At 36.1% G+C, this 14,395-nt stretch overlaps 1 long non-coding RNA gene across 3 annotated transcripts in view; it reads left to right on the top strand.

Annotated features, from left to right (window-relative positions):
* LOC145276753 (uncharacterized) overlaps positions 1–14,395 on the top strand; it is a 135,059-nt gene that overhangs the window by 96,586 nt on the left and 24,078 nt on the right. Inside the window, exons 1-2 of one of the 3 annotated variants that reach the window (XR_013868008.1) lie at positions 73–311; positions 1,852–2,388. This is a non-coding gene — a long non-coding RNA (uncharacterized LOC145276753). Of the gene's footprint in view, positions 1–72; positions 1,254–1,851; positions 2,389–14,395 lie in introns of those variants that run through there. The other 2 variants (XR_013868007.1, XR_013868006.1) reach the window with 2 other exon arrangements.

The following is a 14,395-nucleotide window of genomic DNA, read 5'->3' on the forward strand; positions in this document are numbered from 1 at the left end:
AACTGAGTTATCTACTCAGTTTAAAGCGCCGACACTTCCTCCCCATCTTTAATACTAGCTTTTCTTCACTCAGTTTAAAGCGCCGACACTCCCTCCCCATCTTTAATACTAGCTTTTCTTCCTAAAAATCGAACCTTTTGCTCGGTATAATAATCTAATTGTTTTTTCGCTGTAAAAAAAAAAAAAAAAAAAAAAAAAACTACTTGACTTTGACTCTGGTTCGTTTTCATTCTGCCTCTTCTGGTTGTTTACGTCATCCTGAATGGGTTTTGTCGGGTTCCAAAAATTGCGTCCGGTTTCAGAATGAAAATGTGGGTAGTATTTCTGGTGAAATGTGTTTTCGCTAAAATGTTTTTAGCTTTGTTTATGTGACACGTGTCTTTAAAAATGCTTCAACTTTTTTAGTTTATCGTGTTCGATGGGAATGTTTTGTCTTTCTTCTCGGCGCAAATAACGTTCAGGGGTAGAACTGTTCTAGAGAATTCTCAGTGATGAGTAAGCGGTATTTGAAGATTGTTTTTGCTTTACTGTAAAAAGTGCATACTTTTTTATGTTCCTTTTTTGTTTATGACGAGTATGCGGTCAAACCGAGTTTTTGAAAAGAAAAATATATTCTCCGGCAACATGAAGTGGTAGCGGTACTGAAAGTTTTTGTTGTTTTTAAGAGGCTGAGAGAAAAAGAAAATAACAAATAAAGCTGTTGGAAGCTATAAATTCCGGGGTTACTATTTTAGTTAATAAAGAAGACAATAAAGGGAAGTCTGATTTTAACATTTTAAAAAGCAACTTTATTTGTCATATTCGTTAGTAGCATGTAGAACAGAGAAATGGGTTAGTAGGAGAGTTCAGTGTTCATGTGCGCTTGTATTTATAGTAATTGTGAAAAGAGTTTCTGATGTGGGGACGTAGATTAGATATCCAACAGGCCTGTTGAAAGAGAGAGACAAGTGTTCAATGTTGTGTTCGTATTGTAGGAATCCTATAGTAGGAAAGAGTAGATGTGAAGCGCACATGAAAGCAAGTTTTGATGATAGCCATGTTCGCTTGGGTACTCATGTTAGCATTGAGCCAAAGGCCGAGGTGAATGTCTGCTGCCAGCGAAAGCCAGGGAGAAAGAGAAGGAAGAGTTACTGATTTCGCCTTTTATGTATTCGGTCATGTGATTGAGAGGTGGCTTGTGATTGGACAAACTAGAGAGAAAATGGATTTCAAATCTTGAGCCACGAGAACTAACTCCTGCTACTGTGCTTGTTGTAAGTTCTTCTGCTACAAACTCTTCCCCTCTATTTTAAAGCATCTACAAAAAATGCAATTTTCCACAATTTTCCGTAAAAATTACTTTTATAAATAATTTTCTATGCAATGAATTTTCATAGTTTTTGGATATATTACTATTTCGACATGACAATTAAGTAATATTGTTTTTTTTTGTTTTTTCTTTTGCTTAAAATGACATTTAATGTAATCCAGCCATCATCTGTATCTCAACAAACATTAATTTTTTTTTTTTTTTTTACAAAAATGTTAAGGAAACTACTTTTGTATTTTTATTTCTTCACGAAAAATTAGGGTTTTTTTTATACTTGATTTAATTACTTTTTCGATACTGGTTTAGAATAGAAAGACAAAGTCTCATTCTAACATTTAAAAACAATTTTATTATCTTCGTTAAGTAAAAAAGGAATGGAAATTTAGTACTTGTTTTTAGATAAAGTCATGTAAGAAATTCTGCAGAAATAAGCAGGCACCTAATTGGTCGGTTTGATCGCCCACGATTTTGTTTTGACCAATCAGATTGATCCTTGTTATTAACTGCCGAGTTTGTATTTTGGTGCTATTTTTCTGTTTCAGGGGGCATCAGTTTTTCTTCAAGACAGCAGGCCGTATGGACATGGAAAACTCAACCCCTCAGTTCAGGCATGGAGCCTCAAAACCCTTTTGTGTCTTTAAGACGTATTAAGGCCTTAACATGGGGCGAAATGTTACCATTTGTAAACACTAATGCCCTTATGTCGGGCGAAATATTATATTTTTCACACACTGATGTGTTCTACGATTGAACTGAAATTCAGCATTACTTAATAATGTCTCTCCGAGACTATACTTAAAGTCTATATTTTGACTTGCCACTTGTCTGCCATTAGGACGGTTTATACATGATGACAACCGGACTCAAATTATTCATCCTTAGAAGGCATCACTTCAAATACATCGACCTGCTGCAATTATTCTTCAAACAGCATGGAGACTGGAATCCTCCAAACACGAAGTTAACATGAACTATTACCCTTTATGGGTGTTACCCGCTCTGTTCTGCAAAAAGCTAAAGATGGCACATCTTTTGCAATTGGATCTTTACTTTAATAAAATTTACATTGAAGTTTAAAGGTAAGCCTGTTGTGATTTCTGATTGCTTTTCTTTCATTCTGCCAAGAGCAAAACCGAGGTGGGAAAACATCTCACAGTCAAGAGATCGATTTTTTTATATGTCGTTTTAAGGAAAAACAATATTACCTATTTAATTCTCATACCGAAAATAGTAATATATCCAAAAATTACGAAAAATTATCGAACAGAAAGTTATTTATAGTTAAACGTAATTTTTACAGAAAATTGGGTAAAATCGCATTTTTATTAGATGTTATAAAGTAGACAACAGGGGTCTACACACAGGGGTCATAACTCCAAAACGAATATTGGTACTGGTCGCGGTAAGAGTTCCCTGCCGAACACCCTAAAAAAACAATGACTTCTCCCCACGCATGCGCAAAGGACATGTTTTAGTTGCCATAGTAATAAAATACATTACTACACATTTATTAATAATATCTCACTTTTAATCACTTTTATCGACTTTTTTAAACTTTTTTTTTTTTACTTTTTAATAGCATTTTATTTTTCAATGACAACGTTAATGTTTATGAATATTGAAATAAAATACATTACTACACATTTATTAATAATATCTTCTTTTTTTTTACTGTTTTACTCACTTTTATCGACTTTTTCTTTTCTGTTTTAAATGACTACGTTTTACTGTTTATGTGTCACTTTTATCGACTTTTTCTTTTCTTTTTTAATAGCATTTTCTTAAAATGAATATCAAAATAATTTCTCAACTTTTTTCATTTCTATGTGTTTTTAGTTTTGTGTGTTGAATGAAACTTTTATTTTTCATTACAACAATAGTTATCGACCCCGGTTCTTTGGCTGACAAACGACATCTGTCGGCGGTTCTTGAAACTAAATTACACGCATTCGCTTCATGTTACTGACATGCAGAAGTGCCAATGGTGCCAATGGTGCCATAGGTGTTATTGTAAATTAACATTCTTAGCTAATTCCTTAAAATGAGATTCTACTTTTTTAGGCGAATTTGCATCCTCCCCATGTTAAGAATGGCTTTTTAAATAATAACGTTATTGACACATAAACAGTAAAAAAAAAGAAGATATTAATAAATGTGTAGTAATGTATTTTATTTCAATATTCATAAACATTAACGTTGTCATTTAAAAAGAAAATGCTATTAAAAAGTAAAAAAAAAGTCGATAAAAGTGATTAAAAGTGAGATATTATTAATAAATGTGTAGTAATGTATTTTATTACTATGGCAACTAAAACATGTCCTTTGCGCATGCGTGGGGAGAAGTCATTGTTTTTTGAGGGTGTTCGGCAGGGAACTCTTACCGCGACCAGTACCCGAATATTTTATTACTTGTTAATGGGTGCAATATTTATTTTGTATAGCAATAGACTTTTTGGCACTTCTGCAATATGCGGACAGCGGCCATTGTTAGGGGGCAAGAACTCCAATTTCTTCTTAGTCAAATACCACGGCAAATAAATAACAAACAAATTTTTTCCGAACACAAAAATATTTGAAAAGCAAAACATTTATTGTATAAAAATGTATAAATATATAATTGTAAGGTAAAACTTGTGGAGAGAACACCCTGTTTTACGGTTGTTTTAAAAATGGAAAAGAAATTTAAATTTCGTCCCGTTTTAATCTTTATTTATAAATCGAGTATACGCCCCCTGTTATGATGTGGGTAAATGGAATCCTTCATAACAGTAAAAAACATGGTAATGAATCACATCGATGGAGAGACAAAAACAATGGTTAACGGTTAACAACGTTTATTGACTGTTAACATAACGATTACATAAACGTATATACTCAGATGGAACAGATTGAATTAGGAATGTCTGCTACGAAGAACGATGTTCGTTCCTCCATTGTTTCAATTGCAGATTCCCGCCTCTCGTCCTAATCTCGTATCGTCGTTGTGTTCTCATTCCCGTGTTTACATACGAGAATCCCAGAAACCATTTCACGGTTAAGGGGAAACAACTCTTCTCTGAAAATGTAGGAGTTATTTCCCTTAGATTGGATTTTTAGATTCGTTCTAATTTGTCGTCCGAACACCCCCTCCCCCCGCTAAAAAAAACAAACAAAAAAAAAAAACGGCAGTAATTGATACAATAATAAAAATTAAGTAAAAAAAAAAAAAAAATGAATAGCACGCCCATCGATATGGGCATCAGTTGCAAATATAAGATTTTATGCAATAGTAGAATCTGGGAACAAGAAGATTTAAGTAGGAGGCTTCTCATTGAACATGGAGTATTGGTCAAAGCGGTCATATGTCCGAAGGGCCAAATTCTGAAAGCCATTCTTAACATGGGGAGGTTGGGGGTGTTTATTCGTTGTAAGCATGCCCGCAAACCTTTAAAAGTCGACATTTCCAATGTGAACAGTGAGTTAGACTTACGTATAAAAAAATGGTAAAATTTTACTTTAAGGCCAGTCTCACATGAAACTTTTGGTATTAGTCAGGGAGCAGTTGTCATCTACTTCAAGAATTTTGCCAAAATTGAAATTTCACTTGGATATGATCAAGAACATCACAACGAATAACTTTCAACTTGTCTTCCAACTATTAGCATCATATTTCATCACGAGAGGGCGCTTTTCCAAAATGGCTACGAAAAATCATGAGAATATAGTAGAAACTTTATTTTTTGCCAAAATATCAGGACACTGGGTTGTCTTTCAATGATTTTCTTAACATATAGTGAATGCCCCCATATTTTAAAACCAAAATCACTGGATACAAGGTAGACAAAGGGCGCTTTTGCCTAAGATGGCCTCCAAAATAATGCACAGCCCATAGGAATTAAGGGGAGCGTTTGGTTCAAAACTGAAATTGCCTTGTGGGCATTCATACTCCTATCAGTACTATATGGTAGGCTGGGTTACCAATGTTGTACAAAAAAAAAAAAATTGATACCCCCCAATTTGGGGACGTGAGGGGGCAAAAAAACAATTTTCAGCCCGATTTGGCATAATGTTCTAAATCTTATAACTAGAGAAACACTGGGCCAATTGAGATGAAAAAAATATATGGGTACACTATAGAGACTGCTCTAGATAGTAATTTGCGGCAGAGAGATAATTTACATTTTCAAGTATTCTTAATGAAAAAAAAATATATATTATATATTAGGTATAGTTATGTTGTACATTTCTATCATTCCATGTCATCTTCACTAATGTCATCTATTTCTTCATTGCAGTCCTCTGAATTTTCACAGCCATCACCACATCCACAAGCATCAGAGCACATTAGTGAATTCTTATGGCATCCACATCTGTTTGTCATACAGGAACTGCGGCAGGAACATTGACGCAGCTCTAACAATGCTTCTGGTGCTGGCACATTAATATTTAGTACAGGTACCAAATAACCATCCTGCCTCTCCCATGAAAAATTAGTTGCTGGTGGGATGCTAGGGCATGGTTTGGTGGATAGATTCCACACCAAAGCCATGTAGAATGCCCTTTGTGTGTGCGGTATGAGAGTTCCTAATGTAGGAGGCAACTGTCTTCCTTCCGTGGCATTTTGTGCAAAGAGTGCCCATCTCAGTTCTTTTATACTCTCTGATGTCACTTTTCCAGAAGGTTTATACAAAAGGCATATGTAGCGTTCCATCTGGTTGACAACCCACTCTGGAACATCAGTACTCTTTCCAAAGGCATCAAGCAGGGGGGTATCACATGCCATAAATGCCTTGAAGTGACTTGTGACTCCTTTCCCAGCAAATGCACCAGTGTTGTCAGTCCCTATGAAGGCATACCATCCCGCTAATGCTTTTGCTTTCTTAATGCCGAGCTTATTATAGCTTTCAAATATTGAAATCCTCTCTGTATTATTCCTAACAAAGCACGTCATTGGCGGGATTAATGGATAGTTTCCAGTAAGTAACACAAAGACATCTGTATCTACTGAAAATATATCCACTTTAGCATTTTCATCTTTGTGATTGACGTCCACAGCATTAAGCAGTACCAACTGGTCACCTTCCTCTAAGCAGTGACTTCCTTCTGACATTTGTGGCATGGACACAACATTGGCAAGGTGGCAATTAGCTTCTATGATTGTGTCGTACATAACAAGAACCTTCTTTGACTTTCCTTGGTAGTGTGCTAGTACTTTCTGTGATAGATATTTGGTGAGCTCAGCCTTTGTCTGGATATGTGATAGAAACATCCTTATATTCTTTATGTCTGTACTGTCATTAACATGATAATGGATAGCTGCTGTTTTCTTGGTTCTTTTGTCTCTTGTGGTTTGTTTGAGAGATCCTGGTCGATATTGGTCAAAGACAACACGTATTTCATCATATTGTGCCCCCATATCTTCAACCATTTCAACAAATTTGTTTGCAAAATTTAAAGCAGTAAATTTCTCACATGTTTTTGTTACCATGTTGACAACACACATTGCATCAATTATTAAAATTGCAGTTTGGGTGCTATTTGCTTGATCTGCTGGGGGCTGGCTTACATCTTCTGGAATAGGGAGATCCATGACCAACTTTACTAACTGGGATTTTCCAGAAAGCATAATCATTGAACCATCTGACTGGAAATTTGATGGTGGGGCACTGTCAAATTCATATTCTCCTATAGCATCTTTCACTTCAAATTCAGGTCTTCTTTTGCCTATAACCAATAGTCTGGAAAGCAATTTCCTCTCTTGTTTGACAGCAACTAATTGACCCTTCACCTTTGTTTTGACAACTGGACCAACATTCTTGAAATAGGGAATGTTATTTTTCTTCTGGGGATCCCAAAAGCCAACTGTCTTCTCAACCATCCTACTCGTCACAAACTTCCCCAGTGCCTCTCTTCCTAATTTATCTCTTTGTTCAATATTCTGACTGACTTCAATTGGCGGTACAGCATATGTCATCAAGTTAAACATGTCACTTTCTTCAAATGGATTTCCTTGTTTGTTGATGGCATCCACAAGTTTTGCAGCATTTTGTATCAATCTAGTACCTTTTCCACGTGTTAATTCGTGGTGAAGTGATGTTGCCTGTCTACTTTCTATTCCAGCATAGTCTTTGAACTCATTAATGACTCTGCTTAATGTAGGAGCAATGATAAAGTATTTGTCTAATGCTGACTCATTTCCTGTAATGCCGATGAAACCCCCTTTGCATTTCATTTTCTTATGTTCTTGTTCAATCGCATGATCTGGATCAATTGCTGTAAATGATGCATTGTGTTTAGCAATGGTAAAGTTTCCTTCATTAAGAAATTTCCATAGATCAGGATCATTTGTCTGCATCTCCAACATGTCAGCAACATATAGCGTACCCCATCTTCCATAGTTAAACTGATCATGTGCATGGAAGTAGGACAACAACTCTTCCATTTTTTCCAAATGAAGCTTCCAATCACCTTTCCTTGTAGCAGCAATGAACATCAGCAAAACCATTACTTGGTTCATGTAGTTTGTCAGGAATTTTTGAATACCTTTCCCATTTTCTTGCCATTCCTCCATCCGTTTGAAAGTATCATTTGTCATCAGCTGATGGTGCATAAGGTTAATTTGTTTCTGAAATTCTTCTATATCCTTGCTTGGTTCATTGATGTATGACTTAAATGATTGGGCAATTTTCTTGATACCTGGTGTGATTTCTTCTCTGTCATTTTCTGAGAACACAGTCTGAAAGAACAAATGATGCAATGCTATGAGTGTCACTGTATGTGCTTCTATTCCTCTGTACACATGTCGCCCATCTAATATTTGCCTCACTGTCGCTGGTCCATAAAGGTCTGACTCTTGCCAAGCTATATCAATGCCACTGCCTTCAACATACTTCCCTAAACATTTGAGAGCAGCCATAGTAGTGTGCAAACTCCCAAGTCTAATGCACCACTGCGATTTGTAATCTTTCAATCTTACTGCACGATTATACAAGTCGCCATCTAGTGTAATCGCAGGCCTGCAATCATCTCCCATAGTCATGCAATTAATCTTCTGTGCCTGCATTAGAATAGTCAAGAGTACAGGCCACTCTGTTGGACTTCTCCTGTAAAGAGGGGCACATATTCCAACATTCCAAATTGGTGTTTTCTTAGTGATAAGTGAATTATAGGTTGACCACGTAGGACATTGGAGATTCTTTTTCTGAGTACAGACTTTATTTTTTGATCCAGTCGTCATAATTTCTGTTGAATTTTTATCTGACACAGCAGTAGTCACTGAACCATCTTTGGTTTCTTCATATATACCTCCCATCTCATCTTCCTCATCTCTATTGTTTGTAGTTTCTTCCTCCATGTTTTCCAACACATATGTTTCATCTTCATTGTCTTTGGTGCCTGTGCTCGTGGCTCCCATTTCTTTAACTTCTTCATATACCTGTTTTCCTTGTGACTCTGTTCCTGTATTATCAGCTACATCTTCACCATCTTCACACTCTTCATCTTTTCCCCACTTCCCATCCCTCAACACATTTGACAAAATCCAGCTACAGGTCAAGAACCAAATTACATTCATCTGCTCATAGACAATGTCAGTGCCTTTCAGAGTGTACAATTTGTAATTCACATGATCAACCTTTGGAATTGATGGTTTGTCACATTGAAAGTACTTTACATCTAAATTTTCTTTTAAAGACTTGTCTTTGATACCTAGGTTTAACTTAAGTTTACCACCAAGAATAGGATTACTTTCAAGCTCTTGCTGTGCTATTAGCAAGTCTGCCCCATGAAATGGCCCTACCTCACTACTCCAGTCAATATTGTCAATTGCAAACAAGGGTCTCACACCCTGCCTTAGAAAAGGGGGTATGTGCATGCCCTGAACACTGTCATTTACATTATCCATTACAGCCAAAGCCATTCTTGTTGTTATTCTCTCCACCTCATCATACGAAAAACAGCCGCCTTCATGTCTCTGAGCATTTCCACTTCTGAACGTGACCTGTTTGCTTGATATGATGTAAGGGCCAGACCAACTGTAAATGGTGTATCCTTATCCTTCTGGAACCCACCACCATCTTCAGATTCGTAGTTTACTTGTCGATTGGATCTATATGAAGGCACAATGTGCTGAGTTAAATTTCTTGACATTTTCTCTGCTTCTTCTTCTCGTTTTATATGTAGACTAGTATGTAGGCCATATGTTATCCACCTTACTAACTGTAATAATTTTTTTGGTGTTTCAAAGTCCTCAAATGAGCCTAGATATTTCCAATCTTTGATGCTATCTATTTCTTGTCTAATTATCTTTGATGCTTTACTTAGGATTTCCATCTCTTCATCTACATCTGACACTTCATACTCACGAGAAACAATTTTGTCTTTAATTTTCTTGGAGACAACTACTTCAGGTTTAGGACCACGCTTTACAAAATCAATTCCAGGAATCTTCTCAAGAAGACGCTTTTTCAAAAGCTGCTTGTAGTTGCTAGTTAGAACTGGCACTTCATGTTCTTTAAGGAGTTTAATGTAGGCATCATTGATTACATTCATATCAATGCCTGGAAAAGTATCACTGCTAGTTAATCTTAGTTGGACAATGTTGACAATTTCAATAATAGATATAGCACCTCCAATGTCATCATTTTCTGTTTGTTGGTTGTTGGCAGTCTTTGATGTTTCAAGGTATCTGGTTTCTTTTCTTAAACATGTCAAGTGGTATTTTAAATCTTGTGCAAATGCATCCATTGCATCCATAAGGAGTGCTAGTCTTGCATGGACATCTTCACTTGGACTACAGTTCTTGATTTCCAAGAATTTTTTCCCCATGGACTCGCTGCACACTTCATGAATTTGTTCTCTGCCTTGATCTTGACAGAAGACACATAAATCTGAATCAAATGTTTTCCTTGATTTTGGTGATACAAAACTTGTACTTGGCCTTCGTCGCTTTTTGCTCATTGACTCTTTTAATTCTTCTTCATGACTCCTTTCAGCTTTTGCAAGATTGCTTGTGTTACAGAATGATTTGTAACACTTTCTATGGTAATGGTAATCTGTTCCTCTAACTATTTTCAATGTATTTATTCTATCACAAATGTTTCTGTTCTTGCCAATTCTACCCCATCTTTCACTACACAATCTGATATTGGAGAGGGATGTTTCAGTTGCAGTAGAAAACAGATCGTGCAGCTTCTCGTCGCATATGATGCATTCCTCCATATTGCCGTTGTTCTGGTTACTATTGCTCCAAACACAAATCTAAGGCCAGCTGCAGCCCTGCAAAGGAAAAATACAACATTTAGAACATTGCAATATAATAAACTTAAGATAATCAATAGAAATAAAGACATTTAGGGTTATTTTTGGGATTTTAGGTATTTTTGTCAGTAAATTAGGCAGCCAATTTGAAAATCGCTCTCACTCGCTTAAACCGGCTCTGAAATTTGGAAGACAAGTTGAAAGTGATTATCTATGATGACCTCCAACACATACAAGTGAAAAATCAATTTTGGCAAAATTTCTGAAGTAGCTATTAATTAATGACAAATGCCCCCTGACTATATGTTCGTAATTGATAATCTAAATAATCAGTGGTCGGATTGCTTCAACATTTTGGTATAATAATTTCATCATACTCATGCGTGTTTTTATATATCTCTTTTTAATTATAACGTTATACTCAATTTTTCTTTAATAAATAGGTGGTTTATAACGATGTGGCTATTTTTTCTATTTAGGGAAATCTAATTATCACCACCCGCCATCATGTGGCATCACAAAAAGGAATTTTTGGTCTCGCCACGGCCTACTAATGAACAGTATAAGTAAAAAAAAAATTTTTTTTTTTTAATATATGCCAAACTGACTGTTTTTGTTTAAAAATTGAATTATTTTCCTTTCGTTAATAAAATTGTTTTTTTTGTTTTTTTTTAATCTTTCATTTTTTTATATATAAAAAGTATGGTACTCTTACATAATTTGACCCGAATTCTAATGAATTCCCGTCAACCATGGATCGGGTGAGGCTGGCAATCATCGGTGTCAGCCGAGCTTTGTTCAAATGTTGAAACGCTAACTCGACTTTTTATTTTATTTATTTATTTTTTTTCTGTTATGTTTTTAGTAATTTTAAAGGTGATATTAAGGGGGGGGACTTTATATTTTCTCATTAGTTACTTATTCATAATTTTTTTTAATTGAATTTTTGGGAGTTTGATTAGCCAAAGAAAAAGCGCTATCTAAATGGAAGCAGACGACATTCGAATTGGAAGAAAGCGACTAAACCAACAAAAAAGGAAAAAGAAAAGCTGACAAACAAATATATTTTCAAACTCGCCAAACAGAAAAATGACAGGCAAGAAAATAAATCTATATAGGTTAGAAACAGAAATGAAAACATTGATGCAGACAATCTCATATTGTCAGGAGAAGAAATTGCTGTCCCCAAAAAATGAGGTGCAACAATTGTAAACAGAAATGTTTACTAAAAAAAGATTGTGTATAAAGGATGGTTTCTCCTGGAGATGTACAAATGGACAGTGCCACCAAGAGAACTTGACTGAAGAACAAGTCTTGAAAATAAAAAAAAGAAGAAATAAATAGATATGATTACAAAAAAGAAAACAAAACAAAACAAAAAAAAACTTGTACTTACACCTAAGGTTAAAAAATCTTTGCTTTGAGAAAAAAAAAACAAACAAACTTTCTGTTGATAAATATTTTGTAAAAAAAAAAATTTTTTTTTAATTGAATACTAAAATAAAATAAACATATTTTCATTTTTCAAGGTATTTTTTTTTTGTTGTTATTTTTTATTATTTTTTATTTTTTATTATTTTTTATTATTTTTTATTTTTTATTATTTTTTATTTTTTATTATTTTTTATTTTTTTTTATTTTTTATTATTTTTTATTTTTTTTATTTTTATTATTTTTTTATTATTTTTAATTTTTTTTTAATTTTTTTAATTTTTTATTATTTTTTATTTTTTTTTATTTTTATTATTTTTTGTTATTTTTTATTTTTTATTATTTTTTATTTTTTTTTATTTTTTATTATTTGCATTTGTATTCTTTCCGGTTTGTTTTTTTTTTTTTTCATTAGTCTGCATCTGTTACGACGCTCGGCTGACACCGATAATTGCTGGTCTCGCCCGATCCATGCTTGACGGGAATTCACGAGAATTCAGGTCAAATTATGCAAGAGTACCAAAAGTACAATTGTTGAATGTTATTCTTTTGATTACATTCGTTTGCAGGGGGGGGGGCACAATAAAAAAAAAAAGAGATTAAAATGGAATGAAATTTAAATTTCCGTTCCATTTTTACAGCAACCGTAAAACAGTGCATACTTTTCAATTTTTATCATAAGTTATAAACATCTAGATCTACTTACGTTATATTAGAAACCGAGCGACCCCTAAAAATTTGGTAGCTGAGTGTCAAATCTGCTTAAAATATTGAAAAAAAAAAAAAGAAAGCAAAATAGAACCTCTCCCAAACATACTGGCAATAATTTGGTTTCGTCCTTCCCTTGAGTGTTTCCAATAAGAAGGATTGATGTAGAAATTAAGCACTTATTAAAATTCTTTAATTGTTGATTTTTTTGCATTTTGGTTAAGTTTGTTGGTTTGCAATCGCTGAGAATCCACTCCAAAAATTGAACAAAAGACGAAATTAAAAAGAATGTAGTAATATCTGTGGGGCATATGCAAAAGGGGGGAGAAAAAGAAAAGAGTCGTGAACATCTCTTGAAAAGTATTTTGTGTTGCTGACGTTCAGATTGTGTGGTGTGACACTGGTGGCGAGAGGACGGGTGTGGTCACTCTGCTGCTACTATACTTAGAGGGGAATCCCTCACAATTTACCAGAAGATGTGCGATAAAGACAAGGGAGACCTTGCCTCAGTGGAGCAAAGACTGAAATTGGCTTTCGCTGAGCGTCCATTTGAAGCACTCGGCAAGCTTGCAAGTTTAAGGTGCACTGGCGAGTCTGTTGACGTCTTTGCTGCGAAGACCAGGAGACTGGCAGGATTGGCTGGTTACATGGGGAGGAGCCTGGGGATAATGGTAAAGCTATACCTAGTGAATGGCTTCCTGGAAGAAATCTCCGCGAACATGCAGAGAATCACTGAAATCAATACTATGGAAGTGGACGATCTCTTGGTCCACGCCAGAGTCCTAGTCAAGAATGTCAAGGGCCCAATCGTGGCTGCAGCTGTGAGTGGAAATACGTGCACGAGGCCTCACTTGATTGACGAGAGACAGGTGGCGAGGTGACAGGAGGGGAGACCTGCCATCAAGTGCTTCCGGTGCCAGAGTCCTCACCTGCTCAAGGACTGCAAAGAACCAAGACCGGGAGTCACCTGCTACCGATGTGGACAAGTGGGGCACATTAACCGCTACTGCGTCACTTTGCGGGACTAGGGAAATGAGTGAAGGGGAGCCATTGCTCCAGTGGTTCCCTCTTCTATGTGGAAATGGTGCACAATGAAACGTTGCCTCAGTTACCGGTAGTAGTCAATGGGAAGAGAGCCATGGCCCTTGTTGACATAGGCTGCACCACGACGTTGGTAGCGAAGAATGTCGCTAGGTCATGGAGTGGAGCCAGGAGTATTAAGACTGTGGATGGCAGGGAGGTGAAATGCCTTGGAGAGACAACAACGGAAGTACTGGTGCAAGGTGTGCCCATTGGACTGCGAGCCCTGGTATTGGATCGTCTGGTCGGTGATGTTAATGTGGTTTTAGGTGTAAGTGCGATCAACCAACTGGGGGGGGGGCTACGTTGAGAGGGGGCCAAGTAACTTTCGGACACCTCGGCGCAGTAGGGATGGCAGAAGTGGAAGGTGATAGAAATATCAGAATGCAAAACCAGAGGTTTGCTGCATCGAGGACAAGGATTTCCTGGCAAGGTTCGATGGCGAGAGGTGGACGGTGGATGGAAATGGATCTTCGGAAGAAGTGGAGAGGTGGATAGAAGAGGGAATTCTGAAACTGTGGACTGGGGAAGAAAAAGGAGTGCTACCATTACTGGCAGTTGTTCAACCCACCAAGAACAAAGTTAGACCGGTACTGAATTTCAGAGAATTAAACAGACACGTAGCCTGCC

The sequence above is a fragment of the Euprymna scolopes genome, chromosome 5, assembly GCF_053919585.1.
Source record: "Euprymna scolopes isolate OS-2025 chromosome 5, ASM5391958v1, whole genome shotgun sequence".
In the NCBI taxonomy this organism is placed as follows: Eukaryota; Metazoa; Mollusca; class Cephalopoda; order Sepiida; family Sepiolidae; genus Euprymna; species Euprymna scolopes.